The sequence below is a fragment of the Dermacentor andersoni genome, unplaced genomic scaffold (genome assembly GCF_023375885.2).
Source record: "Dermacentor andersoni unplaced genomic scaffold, qqDerAnde1_hic_scaffold ctg00000047.1, whole genome shotgun sequence".
NCBI classification, from domain to species: Eukaryota; Metazoa; Arthropoda; class Arachnida; order Ixodida; family Ixodidae; genus Dermacentor; species Dermacentor andersoni.
In genome coordinates, this window is record NW_027314760.1 from 700,981 (window position 1) to 715,800 (window position 14,820).

A 14,820-nucleotide genomic window follows, 5' to 3' on the forward strand; every position below is an offset into this window, starting at 1 on the left:
TTGGCAGAACGCGCACGTGGATTTCTACCAAACGACGTGCTAAGCATGCCGATGCTGCTCTTTTTAGCACCCGCGCACGGATTTGTGCGAAAACGCGTTTTAAGCATGCACATGCATCTTTTGGTAGACGCGGATGAAGTTTTCTGCAAAACCACAAGATGTGCATGCAAATGGTGCTTTTGGCAGAACGCGCACGTGGATTTCTACCAAACGACGTGCTAAGCATGCCGATGCTGCTCTTTTTAGCACCCGCGCACGGATTTGTGCGAAAACGCGTTTTAAGCATGCACATGCATCTTTTGGTAGACGCGGATGAAGTTTTCTGCAAAACCACAAGATGTGCATGCAAATGGTGCTTTTGGCAGAACGCGCACGTGGATTTCTACCAAACGACGTGCTAAGCATGCCGATGCTGCTCTTTTTAGCACCCGCGCACGCATTTGTGCGAAAACGCGTTTTAAGCATGCACATGCATCTTTTGGTAGACGCGGATGAAGTTTTCTGCAAAACCACAAGATGTGCATGCAAATGGTGCTTTTGGCAGAACGCGCACGTGGATTTCTACCAAACGACGTGCTAAGCATGCCGATGCTGCTCTTTTTAGCACCCGCGCGCGGATTTGTGCGAAAACGCATTTTAAGCATGCACATGCATCTTTTGGTAGACGCGGATGAAGTTTTCTGCAAAACCACAAGATGTGCATGCAAATGGTGCTTTTGGCAGAACGCGCACGTGGATTTCTACCAAACGACGTGCTAAGCATGCCGATGCTGCTCTTTTTAGCACCCGCGCACGGATTTGTGCGAAAACGCGTTTTAAGCATGCACATGCACCTTTTGGTAGACGCAGATGAAGTTTTCTACAAAACCACAAGATGTGCATGCAAATGGTGCTTTTGGCAGAACGCGCACGTGGATTTCTACCAAACGACGTGCTAAGCATGCCGATGCTGCTCTTTTTAGCACCCGCGCACGGATTTGGGCGAAAACGCGTTTTAAGCATGCACATGCATCTTTTGGTAGACGCGGATGAAGTTTTCTGCAAAACCACAAGATGTGCATGCAAATGGTGCTTTTGGCAGAACGCGCACGTGGATTTCTACCAAACGACGTGCTAAGCATGCCGATGCTGCTCTTTTTAGCACCCGTGCGCGGATTTGTGCGAAAACGCGTTTGAAGCATGCACATGCATCTTTTGGTAGACGCGGATGAAGTTTTCTGCAAAACCAGAAGATGTGCATGCAAATGGTGCTTTTGGCAGAACGCGCACGTGGATTTCTACCAAACGACGTGCTAAGCATGCCGATGCTGCTCTTTTTAGCACCCGCGCACGCATTTGTGCGAAAACGCGTTTTAAGCATGCACATGCATCTTTTGGTAGACGCGGATGAAGTTTTCTGCAAAACCACAAGATGTGCATGCAAATGGTGCTTTTGGCAGAACGCGCACGTGGATTTCTACCAAACGACGTGCTAAGCATGCCGATGCTGCTCTTTTTAGCACCCGCGCACGGATTTGTGCGAAAACGCGTTTTAAGCATGCACATGCATCTTTTGGTAGACGCGGATGAAGTTTTCTGCAAAACCACAAGATGTGCATGCAAATGGTGCTTTTGGCAGAACGCGCACGTGGATTTCTACCAAACGACGTGCTAAGCATGCCGATGCTGCTCTTTTTAGCACCCGCGCACGGATTTGTGCGAAAACGCGTTTTAAGCATGCACATGCATCTTTTGGTAGACGCGGATGAAGTTTTCTGCAAAACCACAAGATGTGCATGCAAATGGTGCTTTTGGCAGAACGCGCACGTGGATTTCTACCAAACGACGTGCTAAGCATGCCGATGCTGCTCTTTTTAGCACCCGCGCACGCATTTGTGCGAAAACGCGTTTTAAGCATGCACATGCATCTTTTGGTAGACGCGGATGAAGTTTTCTGCAAAACCACAAGATGTGCATGCAAATGGTGCTTTTGGCAGAACGCGCACGTGGATTTCTACCAAACGACGTGCTAAGCATGCCGATGCTGCTCTTTTTAGCACCCGCGCACGGATTTGTGCGAAAACGCGTTTTAAGCATGCATATGCATCTTTTGGTAGACGCGGATGAAGTTTTCTACAAAACCACAAGATGTGCATGCAAATGGTGCTTTTGGCAGAACGCGCACGTGGATTTCTACCAAACGATGTGCTAAGCATGCCGATGCTGCTCTTTTTAGCACCCGCGCACGCATTTGTGCGAAAACGCGTTTTAAGCATGCACATGCATCTTTTGGTAGACGCGGATGAAGTTTTCTGCAAAACCACAAGATGTGCATGCAAATGGTGCTTTTGGCAGAACGCGCACGTGGATTTCTACCAAACGACGTGCTAAGCATGCCGATGCTGCTCTTTTTAGCACCCGCGCACGCATTTGTGCGAAAACGCGTTTTAAGCATGCACATGCATCTTTTGGTAGACGCGGATGAAGTTTTCTGCAAAACCACAAGATGTGCATGCAAATGGTGCTTTTGGCAGAACGCGCACGTGGATTTCTACCAAACGACGTGCTAAGCATGCCGATGCTGCTCTTTTTAGCACCCGCGCGCGGATTTGTGCGAAAACGCGTTTTAAGCATGCACATGCATCTTTTGGTAGACGCGGATGAAGTTTTCTGCAAAACCACAAGATGTGCATGCAAATGGTGCTTTTGGCAGAACGCGCACGTGGATTTCTACCAAACGACGTGCTAAGCATGCCGATGCTGCTCTTTTTAGCACCCGCGCACGGATTTGTGCGAAAACGCGTTTTAAGCATGCACATGCATCTTTTGGTAGACGCGGATGAAGTTTTCTGCAAAACCACAAGATGTGCATGCAAATGGTGCTTTTGGCAGAACGCACACGTGGATTTCTACCAAACGAAGTGCTAAGCATGCCGATGCTGCTCTTTTTAGCACCCGCGCACGGATTTGGGCGAAAACGCGTTTTAAGCATGCACATGCATCTTTTGGTAGACGCGGATGAAGTTTTCTGCAAAACCACAAGATGTGCATGCAAATGGTGCTTTTGGCAGAACGCGCACGTGGATTTCTACCAAACGACGTGCTAAGCATGCCGATGCTGCTCTTTTTAGCACCCGTGCGCGGATTTGTGCGAAAACGCGTTTTAAGCATGCACATGCATCTTTTGGTAGACGCGGATGAAGTTTTCTGCAAAACCACAAGATGTGCATGCAAATGGTGCTTTTTCCAGAACGCGCACGTGGATTTCTACCAAACGACGTGCTAAGCATGCCGATGCTGCTCTTTTTAGCACCCGCGCGCGGATTTGTGCGAAAACGCGTTTTAAGCATGCGCATGCATCTTTTGGTAGACGCGGATGAAGTTTTCTGCAAAACCACAAGATGTGCATGCAAATGGTGCTTTTGGCAGAACGCGCACGTGGATTTCTACCAAACGACGTGCTAAGCATGGCGATGCTGCTCTTTTTAGCACCCGCGCACGCATTTGTGCGAAAACGCGTTTTAAGCATGCACATGCATCTTTTGGTAGACGCGGATGAAGTTTTCTGCAAAACCACAAGATGTGCATGCAAATGGTGCTTTTGGCAGAACGCGCACGTGGATTTCTACCAAACGACGTGCTAAGCATGCCGATGCTGCTCTTTTTAGCACCCGCGCACGGATTTGTGCGAAAACGCGTTTTAAGCATGCACATGCATCTTTTGGTAGACGCGGATGAAGTTTTCTGCAAAACCACAAGATGTGCATGCAAATGGTGCTTTTGGCAGAACGCGCACGTGGATTTCTACCAAACGACGTGCTAAGCATGCCGATGCTGCTCTTTTTAGCACCCGCGCACGCATTTGTGCGAAAACGCGTTTTAAGCATGCACATGCATCTTTTGGTAGACGCGGATGAAGTTTTCTGCAAAACCAGAAGAAGTGCATGCAAATGGTGCTTTTGGCAGAACGCGCACGTGGATTTCTACCAAACGACGTGCTAAGCATGCCGATGCTGCTCTTTTTAGCACCCGCGCACGGATTCGTGCGAAAACGCGTTTTAAGCATGCACATGCATCTTTTGGTAGACGCGGATGAAGTTTTCTGCAAAACCACAAGGTGTGCATGCAAATGGTGCTTTTGGCAGAACGCGCACGTGGATTTCTACCAAACGACGTGCTAAGCATGCCGATGCTGCTCTTTTTAGCACCCGCGCACGCATTTGTGCGAAAACGCGTTTTAAGCATGCACATGCATCTTTTGGTAGACGCGGATGAAGTTTTCTGCAAAACCACAAGGTGTGCATGCAAATGGTGCTTTTGGTAGAACGCGCACGTGGATTTCTACCAAACGACGTGCTAGGCATGCCGATGCTGCTCTTTTTAGCACCCGCGCACGCATTTGTGCGAAAACGCGTTTTAAGCATGCACATGCATCTTTTGGTAGACGCGGATGAAGTTTTCTGCAAAACCACAAGATGTGCATGCAAATGGTGCTTTTGGCAGAATGCGCACGTGGATTTCTACCGAACGACGTGCTAAGCATGCCGATGCTGCTCTTTTTAGCACCCGCGCACGGATTTGTGCGAAAACGCGTTTTAAGCATGCACATGCATCTTTTGGTAGACGCGGATGAAGTTTTCTGCAAAACCACAATATGTGCATGCAAATGGTGCTTTTGGCAGAACGCGCACGTGGATTTCTACCAAACGACGTACTAAGCATGCCGATGCTGCTCTTTTTAGCACCCGCGCACGGATTTGTGCGAAAACGCGTTTTAAGCATGCACATGCATCTTTTGGTAGAAGCGGATGAAGTTTTCTGCAAAACCACAAGATGTGCATGCAAATGGTGCTTTTGGCAGAACGCGCACGTGGATTTCTACCAAACGACGTGCTAAGCATGCCGATGCTGCTCTTTTTAGCACCCGCGCACGGATTTGTGCGAAAACGCGTTTTAAGCATGCACATGCATCTTTTGGTAGACGCGGATGAAGTTTTCTGCAAAACCACAAGATGTGCATGCAAATGGTGCTTTTGGCAGAACGCGCACGTGGATTTCTACCAAACGACGTGCTAAGCATGCCGATGCTGCTCTTTTTAGCACCCGCGCACGGATTTGTGCGAAAACGCGTTTTAAGCATGCACATGCATCTTTTGGTAGACGCGGATGAAGTTTTCTGCAAAACCACAAGATGTGCATGCAAATGGTGCTTTTGGCAGAACGCGCACGTGGATTTCTACCAAACGACGTGCTAAGCATGCCGATGCTGCTCTTTTTAGCACCCGCGCACGGATTTGGGCGAAAACGCGTTTTAAGCATGCACATGCATCTTTTGGTAGACGCGGATGAAGTTTTCTGCAAAACCACAAGATGTGCATGCAAATGGTGCTTTTGGCAGAACGCGCACGTGGATATCTACCAAACGACGTGCTAAGCATGCCGATGCTGCTCTTTTTAGCACCCGCGCACGGATTTGTGCGAAAACGCGTTTTCAGCATGCACATGCATCTTTTGGTAGACGCGGATGAAGTTTTCTGCAAAACCAAAAGGTGTGCATGCAAATGGTGCTTTTGGTAGAACGCGCACGTGGATTTCTACCAAACGACGTGCTAGGCATGCCGATGCTGCTCTTTTTAGCACCCGCGCACGCATTTGTGCGAAAACGCGTTTTAAGCATGCACATGCATCTTTTGGTAGACGCGGATGAAGTTTTCTGCAAAACCAGAAGATGTGCATGCAAATGGTGCTTTTGGCAGAACGCGCACGTGGATTTCTACCAAACGACGTGCTAAGCATGCCGATGCTGCTCTTTTTAGCACCCGCGCACGGATTTGTGCGAAAACGCGTTTTAAGCATGCACATGCATCTTTTGGTAGACGCGGATGAAGTTTTCTGCAAAACCACAAGATGTGCATGCAAATGGTGCTTTTTCCAGAACGCGCACGTGGATTTCTACCAAACGACGCGCTAAGCATGCCGATGCTGCTCTTTTTAGCACCCGCGCACGGATTTGTGCGAAAACGCGTTTTAAGCATGCACATGCATCTTTTGGTAGACGCGGATGAAGTTTTCTGCAAAACCACAAGATGTGCATGCAAATGGTGCTTTTGGCAGAACGCGCACGTGGATTTCTACCAAACGACGTGCTAAGCATGCCGATGCTGCTCTTTTTAGCACCCGCGCACGGATTTGTGCGAAAACGCGTTTTAAGCATGCACATGCATCTTTTGGTAGACGCGGATGAAGTTTTCTGCAAAACCACAAGATGTGCATGCAAATGGTGCTTTTGGCAGAACGCGCACGTGGATTTCTACCAAACGACGTGCTAAGCATGCCGATGCTGCTCTTTTTAGCACCCGCGCACGCATTTGTGCGAAAACGCGTTTAAGCATGCACATGCATCTTTTGGTAGACGCGGATGAAGTTTTCTGCAAAACCACAAGATGTGCATGCAAATGGTGCTTTTGGCAGAACGCGCACGTGGATTTCTACCAAACGACGTGCTAAGCATGCCGATGCTAATCTTTTTAGCACCCGCGCACGCATTTGTGCGAAAACGCGTTTTAAGCATGCACATGCATCTTTTGGTAGACGCGGATGAAGTTTTCTGCAAAACCAGAAGATGTGCATGCAAATGGTGCTTTTGGCAGAACGCGCACGTGGATTTCTACCAAACGACGTGCTAAGCATGCCGATGCTGCTCTTTTTAGCACCCGCGCACGGATTTGTGCGAAAACGCGTTTTAAGCATGCACATGCATCTTTTGGTAGACGCGGATGAAGTTTTCTGCAAAACCACAAGATGTGCATGCAAATGGTGCTTTTTCCAGAACGGGCACGTGGATTTCTACCAAACGACGTGCTAAGCATGCCGATGCTGCTCTTTTTAGCACCCGCGCACGGATTTGTGCGAAAACGCGTTTTAAGCATGCACATGCATCTTTTGGTAGACGCGGATGAAGTTTTCTGCAAAACCACAAGATGTGCATGCAAATGGTGCTTTTGGCAGAACGCGCACGTGGATTTCTACCAAACGACGTGCTAAGCATGCCGATGCTGCTCTTTTTAGCACCCGCGCACGCATTTGTGCGAAAACGCGTTTTAAGCATGCACATGCATCTTTTGGTAGACGCGGATGAAGTTTTCTGCAAAACCACAAGATGTGCATGCAAATGGTGCTTTTGGCAGAACGCGCACGTGGATTTCTACCAAACGACGTGCTAAGCATGCCGATGCTGCTTTTTTTAGCACCCGCGCACGGATTTGTGCGAAAACGCGTTTTAAGCATGCACATGCATCTTTTGGTAGACGCGGATGAAGTTTTCTGCAAAACCACAAGATGTGCATGCAAATGGTGCTTTTGGCAGAACGCGCACGTGGATTTCTACCAAACGACGTGCTAAGCATGCCGATGCTGCTCTTTTTAGCACCCGCGCACGGATTTGTGCGAAAACGCGTTTTAAGCATGCACATGCATCTTTTGGTAGACGCGGATGAAGTTTTCTGCAAAACCACAAGATGTGCATGCAAATGGTGCTTTTGGCAGAACGCGCACGTGGATTTCTACCAAACGACGTGCTAAGCATGCCGATGCTGCTCTTTTTAGCACCCGCGCACGCATTTGTGCGAAAACGCGTTTTAAGCATGCACATGCATCTTTTGGTAGACGCGGATGAAGTTTTCTGCAAAACCACAAGATGTGCATGCAAATGGTGCTTTTGGCAGAACGCGCACGCGGATTTCTACCAAACGACGTGCTAAGCATGCCGATGCTGCTCTTTTTAGCACCCGCGCACGGATTTGTGCGAAAACGCGTTTTAAGCATGCACATGCATCTTTTGGTAGACGCGGATGAAGTTTTCTGCAAAACCACAAGATGTGCATGCAAATGGTGCTTTTGGCAGAACGCGCACGTGGATTTCTACCAAACGACGTGCTAAGCATGCCGATGCTGCTCTTTTTAGCACCCGCGCACGCATTTGTGCGAAAACGCGTTTTAAGCATGCACATGCATCTTTTGGTAGACGCGGATGAAGTTTTCTGCAAAACCACAAGATGTGCATGCAAATGGTGCTTTTTGGCAGAACGCGCACGTGGATTTCTACCAAACGACGTGCTAAGCATGCCGATGCTGCTCTTTTTAGCACCCGCGCACGGATTTGTGCGAAAACGCGTTTTAAGCATGCACATGCATCTTTTGGTAGACGCGGATGAAGTTTTCTGCAAAACCAGAAGATGTGCATGCAAATGGTGCTTTTGGCAGAACGCGCACGTGGATTTCTACCAAACGACGTGCTAAGCATGCCGATGCTGCTCTTTTTAGCACCCGCGCACGGATTTGTGCGAAAACGCGTTTTAAGCATGCACATGCATCTTTTGGTAGACGCGGATGAAGTTTTCTGCAAAACCACAAGATTTCGATTTCAATTTTCAATTTATTTCCCATCTTACAATACAGATGGAGGGGTTGCAGAAAAAAGCTACACCAGGGCAGCTTGACAAGTCTACAAACCTAAAGTTCAGCAGGGAGGCAGTACTGGAACTTGTACAAAAAACAAACAAACAGATACGTATATTAAGTAATCACTAAAGTATACACGAAACAACAATACGTGCACACAAGTAAACTCAAACCATATTATTTAAACACATAGTATGAAGGTCCTCGCGCGAACAAGAAAACAAGTCAAAATTAATGAGAGTATAACCATTAAGAAGAGATGGAAGAATATAGTGAAGGCGTTCTTGTCCGAGATTAAGTCGAGGTGTCGGTACTATCCATTCCTCGCCATGTCTTGTTGGATAGCTTAACGTTTTTTTCTTTAGTTCTGCTAATTTCCTGAGATTGGTTATATTATTCCTGATTTCCGATTTAAAGATGACACTGAGACGATATTTATAGAGATTATGTACTTTAATCACTCTAGAATGACTAAATAAATTTGCACTTGGATGTCGGTATGACGTATTGTACACATGTCGGAGATACCTTTTTTGGATTAGGTGAATACGTTCAAGGTTAGTGAAGGTTGTGGTACCCCAAACTAAGTGGCAATAATTCAAATGCGAGTTAAAGATCGAGTTGTAAATGAGCATTTTAGTTTGTGTAGGAAGGATGTTCTTTAAACGACCGATAGCGCCAGTGATTTGAGCTATTTTGTTTGAGACGCAATTAACGTGATGATCCCATGACATATTCGAGGAAAATATAACCCCTAGGCATTTGAACTGCTCTACTATTTCTACAGGACGTGAATTCAATATAATATCTTCATGCGGTGGGATAAGTTTATTTTTTGGTTTGAAAATGACAGCCTTAGTCTTACCCTCGTTTATTTTCATTGAATTAGCAATGGACCAATCCTCGAGGGCTTTCATTGCAATGTTGCATTGATCAATAAGTTCAGAAATGTTATTACCGGCAAAAAACAGACTTGTATCGTCCGCATAGATGACAAACTTTGCATCATGGTTAATATTTATTATATCATTTATATAAATGTTGAAGAGTAAAGGTCCTAGCGTACTTCCTTGAGGGACACCGCACATGAGAGGTTTCGGTTCAGACTGCATACCATTAATTAATACCACTTGTTGCCTAAATGATAGATAAGAGTTCAATATTGATAGTGCTTTCCCTCGGATACCATAGTGCTGTAATTTATTAAGCAGTATTTTATGGTCCACGAGGTCAAAAGCCCTTGAAAAGTCCACAAACACACCAATGACAATAGCTTTGTTTTCTAGTTGTGTTATTATATATTCTTTTTGTTCGAGCAATGCAGACTCAGTTGATTTGCCTTTGCAGAAGCCAAACTGAAATTGTGTTAGCAGGTTAAATTTATGAATGAAATTAGAGAGTCTTAGATGAAGCATTCTTTCAAAGGCTTTTGAGAACACTGGCAGAATTGAAATTGGTCTGTAATTACCAAGAACATTTCGATCTCCCTTTTTAAAAAGGACAACGACTTTCGCTAATTGCATTTTTTGGGGAAATACTGCAGTTACTAAACAGAAGTTAAAGATGTGAGCAAGTATAGGAGCGATAACTTCAGCTACATGCTTGACTGGCCGAATTTGAATGTCATCAATATCACAGCTACTGGTGTTGTTAAGATTTCTTATTACTGACACTACTTCACCTTCCGTAACAGGATGCAGGAATACTGATTCATCATTTCGAATGTGCATGTATTTGTTAGCATCAGATTGAGCAGCGCTAGTAGTCAGGTTAGTTAAAAACGTATTGAATACATTAGCCAATTCCAAACCACAAACTTCCTTTCCATCAATATTTAGTTTGGTTAAAGCAGTGTGTGCACTATTACGCTGTAATAGAGTATTTAATCTTGCCCATAGTGCACTATGTCGAGCATTCTTGACGTTTAGTAGTGATAGGTGATAGGAAGTTCTTGCAGATCGCAGTTTTTTAGTCAGTTTATTCCTGTATTTCCTAAAGACCGCAAGGTCCTCAGCCTGACGAGTGCACAAAAAATTTCTGTATAACTTTTGTTTCGTTTGTATTTCTCTGCGGAGCTCTAACGTTATCCAGGGCTTGCGGGTTTTGCGACTTTTTATGCGGGTCACAGGGGGAAAGCAGTCATGATAAATTTGTTTAAATGTATCAATAAAGGTATTATAGGCTAAATCTGCGTCATCTAGTTCAGCTATCTTGCTCCAATCTATTTTCACAAGCTGGTCCCCAAAGGATTTCAGTGATGTCTCTGTAATTGCTTGGTATGTGACAGATGTAGATTTGCTCCCCATTGCACCAGGCTTCTCTATGCAAACAAACACGGGAAGGTGATCACTAATGGGACACGATAAAACGCCCGATATAACATTCGTCTGCATAGAGTTAGTGATAATTAAATCAAGCACAGAATGGCTTTCACTTGTGACTCTCGTTGGTATATCAATTAGGTTAACAAAACCATTAGACGCAATGGATGTATTAAAATCTCTAGCAGACGGACTGGGAATATTCATGTCAATATTAATATCGCCGCAAGCTATTAACGTTTTCTGATTATGACGCTCAACAACAGAAGCCATAAACAGGTCATAGAACTCCAGAAATGACGAAATATTACCGTCCGGAGGCCGGTAACATACAGAAAACACAGTGCTTTGCGTACAAACCGACAGAATTTCATAGTCTCGGGTTATTACAGTGTATGATTCAAGTAATTGACCTTCTAGATCGTTGCTGAGCAATAGTGCAACACCACCGCCGCGGACATTTTGCCTATTTACGTAGTATGTGGTGTAGTCTTTCAATCTGAAAACATCATAGTCACAAGTGCTCCATGTCTCTGTTAACATTATTGCAGAAAACTGAAAAGAGAAACCGGCAAAGAATTCTTCTAAGCACAATATTTTGTTTTTCACTGACCTAGTATTGAGGTGAATACATTTGTGAATAGCCGTCGAGAACTTTGACACTGCTTGGTTAACATCATTAGTCAAATAATAGCCAGTCTCATTCATCGTGCTTTCTTTGAACACAAAAGAATAAACTTGTCATCAGTTATAGTTTGCCAAGGTCGTCTTTACTCCTAATAACAGTGGTAGCTGCTCCACTGGACTTTCGAGCAAGAATTTTTCCATTTACATACCAGACGAAATCATAGCCTTTTGCTTTTGCCCTCTCTTTCGCAGCTCGAAGAAGTTCGCTGTGGAAGCGAGTTAAATTTTCCTGAATGAAAACTTTCGGTTCACTGTTCTTGAGCGCGCTCTTTTTCTGCAGCCATGTGTCCCTTATCTGTTGTCTGGCAAACCTGATAATAATTCCGGGAACATTATCTTGCCTCGCTGGCAGTCGGTGAGCTGATACAACGTCAGCATCAGTCAGCCGAGGAACACGAAGCCTGTCAGCAACCTGATCTAGTGACGTTAATAGGTTCTCGCCAGGAACAACAGGGACACCATGTACTTCCAGATTAAGCCGCCGGCTGCGAAATTCCAAGTCATTTACCTGTTGCCGAAGCTCATGTTGTACTGCGGTGTTGACCACGTCCTTTTCCTCTAGCCTTGTCACTCGCGTTCTGAGAGCCTTTATTTCACTGTCTTGTCGGGTTATCTTTTGTTCAAACTCGTCAAACTTTCCCGACATAAACTGGAGTGATTTTTCCATAGCATTGATTTTCCCAACTAGGGCAGGCAGGCTTTCGAGCTTTTGATTTATGGCCGTGAGAACCTCCGTTTCAGATTCGCTGTGAGTAGCGCGTGCTGCAGTGTTTCTGCATACTGGGCATCTCCAGGTGATTTTTGCACTTTCCGATTTTGTTTTAAATGATTTCTCAGCTACACCAGCGCACTTGCCAAAGTGGTATTCGAGAGAACACTCGGAGCATTGCACCGACCCTTCGTCTTTACGAACGGGCAACTGACAAGAAGAGCAAGTATGGGACATAGCTGAAACTTTCACAATGTGAGCACAAAACAAGGGAAACCTTAACAACAAGAGCAAACAGGACTACAGGGCAACACTGTGGCAGCGGCAGCAGCAACGTTGTAGGTTGATGTTTAACACAATAATAAGAAATAATTGGAGCACCAACCTGTAACAAGCAGGATTCAACGATTAGTAGGTGTTCCCACGAGTTCCATGGTGCTTTTGGCAGAACGCGCACGTGGATTTCTACCAAACGACGTGCTAAGCATGCCGATGCTGCTCTTTTTAGCACCCGCGCACGGATTTGTGCGAAAACGCGTTTTAAGCATGCACATGCATCTTTTGGTAGACGCGGATGAAGTTTTCTGCAAAACCACAAGATGTGCATGCAAATGGTGCTTTTGGCAGAACGCGCACGTGGATTTCTACCAAACGACGTGCTAAGCATGCCGATGCTGCTCTTTTTAGCACCCGCGCACGGATTTGTGCGAAAACGCGTTTTATGCATGCACATGCATCTTTTGGTAGACGCGGATGAAGTTTTCTGCAAAACCACAAGATGTGCATGCAAATGGTGCTTTTGGCAGTACGCGCACGTGGATTTCTACCAAACGACGTGCTAAGCATGCCGATGCTGCTCTTTTTAGCACCCGCGCACGGATTTGTGCGAAAACGCGTTTTAAGCATGCACATGCATCTTTTGGTAGACGCGGATGAAGTTTTCTGCAAAACCACAAGATGTGCATGCAAATGGTGCTTTTGGCAGAACGCGCACGTGGATTTCTACCAAACGACGTGCTAAGCATGCCGATGCTGCTCTTTTTAGCACCCGCGCACGCATTTGTGCGAAAACGCGTTTTAAGCATGCACATGCATCTTTTGGTAGACGCGGATGAAGTTTTCTGCAAAACCACAAGATGTGCATGCAAATGGTGCTTTTGGCAGAACGCGCACGCGGATTTCTACCAAACGACGTGCTAAGCATGCCGATGCTGCTCTTTTTAGCACCCGCGCACGGATTTGTGCGAAAACGCGTTTTAAGCATGCACATGCATCTTTTGGTAGACGCGGATGAAGTTTTCTGCAAAACCACAAGATGTGCATGCAAATGGTGCTTTTGGCAGAACGCGCACGTGGATTTCTACCAAACGACGTGCTAAGCATGCCGATGCTGCTCCTTTTAGCACCCGCGCACGGATTTGTGCGAAAACGCGTTTTAAGCATGCACATGCATCTTTTGGTAGACGCGGATGAAGTTTTCTGCAAAACCACAAGATGTGCATGCAAATGGTGCTTTTGGCAGAACGCGCACGTGGATTTCTACCAAACGACGTGCTAAGCATGCCGATGCTGCTCTTTTTAGCACCCGCGCACGCATTTGTGCGAAAACGCGTTTTAAGCATGCACATGCATCTTTTGGTAGACGCGGATGAAGTTTTCTGCAAAACCACAAGATGTGCATGCAAATGGTGCTTTTGGCAGAACGCGCACGTGGATTTCTACCAAACGACGTGCTAAGCATGCCGATGCTGCTTTTTTTAGCACCCGCGCCCGGATTTGTGCGAAAACGCGTTTTAAGCATGCACATGCATCTTTTGGTAGACGCGGATGAAGTTTTCTGCAAAACCACAAGATGTGCATGCAAATGGTGCTTTTGGCAGAACGCGCACGTGGATTTCTACCAAACGACGTGCTAAGCATGCCGATGCTGCTCTTTTTAGCACCCGCGCACGGATTTGTGCGAAAACGCGTTTTAAGCATGCACATGCATCTTTTGGTAGACGCGGATGAAGTTTTCTGCAAAACCACAAGATGTGCATGCAAATGGTGCTTTTGGCAGAACGCGCACGTGGATTTCTACCAAACGACGTGCTAAGCATGCCGATGCTGCTCTTTTTAGCACCCGCGCACGCATTTGTGCGAAAACGCGTTTTAAGCATGCACATGCATCTTTTGGTAGACGCGGATGAAGTTTTCTGCAAAACCACAAGATGTGCATGCAAATGGTGCTTTTGGCAGAACGCGCACGCGGATTTCTACCAAACGACGTGCTAAGCATGCCGATGCTGCTCTTTTTAGCACCCGCGCACGGATTTGTGCGAAAACGCGTTTTAAGCATGCACATGCATCTTTTGGTAGACGCGGATGAAGTTTTCTGCAAAACCACAAGATGTGCATGCAAATGGTGCTTTTGGCAGAACGCGAACGTGGATTTCTACCAAACGACGTGCTAAGCATGCCGATGCTGCTCTTTTTAGCACCCGCGCACGGATTTGTGCGAAAACGCGTTTTAAGCATGCACATGCATCTTTTGGTAGACGCGGATGAAGTTTTCTGCAAAACCACAAGATGTGCATGCAAATGGTGCTTTTGGCAGAACGCGCACGTGGATTTCTACCAAACGACGTGCTAAGCATGCCGATGCTGCTCTTTTTAGCACCCGCG